This window comes from Trachurus trachurus, assembly GCF_905171665.1.
Source record: "Trachurus trachurus genome assembly, chromosome: 1".
In the NCBI taxonomy this organism is placed as follows: Eukaryota; Metazoa; Chordata; class Actinopteri; order Carangiformes; family Carangidae; genus Trachurus; species Trachurus trachurus.
The window spans coordinates 15978039-15978665 of record NC_139891.1 but is presented as its reverse complement, the minus strand read 5'-3'; positions in this window follow the sequence as shown (position 1 = coordinate 15978665).

Sequence of the window (627 nt, the reverse complement as noted above, 5' to 3'; positions counted from 1 at the left end):
GCCCCTGGGACTCACCAGTTTGGACACTGGTGCTATGAGGAGATAAAGCAAAGAGGCGGCTCTTCCTTCCTCCTGTTTTGTCTCGTGTTTTCTGTCGGCACGTCTTTCACACCTTGCTTCTTTCTCTGCTCTGTTGCTGGTGCTTTTGTTTCTCCATATTCTTCTCTTTCTTTGTTTCTAACTTTTATTGCATTCATTCTTTTTTACATCCCTGCATTCAGATTTGACTGTTCATTCTCCACAGATAACACCAGCGTAATTGTATTTTTCTTTTTCCCATCAAAATGGTTGCCCATGAAAAAAAAGTAAAAATCCACTACAGTCAGAAGCTGTTGTCTGTTCAATTGCAGATATGTCCTCCATCCCAGTTATTTTCAAAAATGCATGAAAAACAAGTCAAACAGTCTTGCTTCTGTTTTTACCTACTGTATCATGGTGAACATGACGGGAACAGATCCTGGGGTGCACATGCAAGAAGTTCCTATTGGTTATTTCAAAAATCATAGGCGGGTAATTCTCCATCACATTTTAAATCACACCATAAAAGTAATTATTATGAATATTTAATTACCTTGTGTCAAATGTCTCTGACATGCCTTTTATGGTTTATCTTTGTTTCTTTCTCCC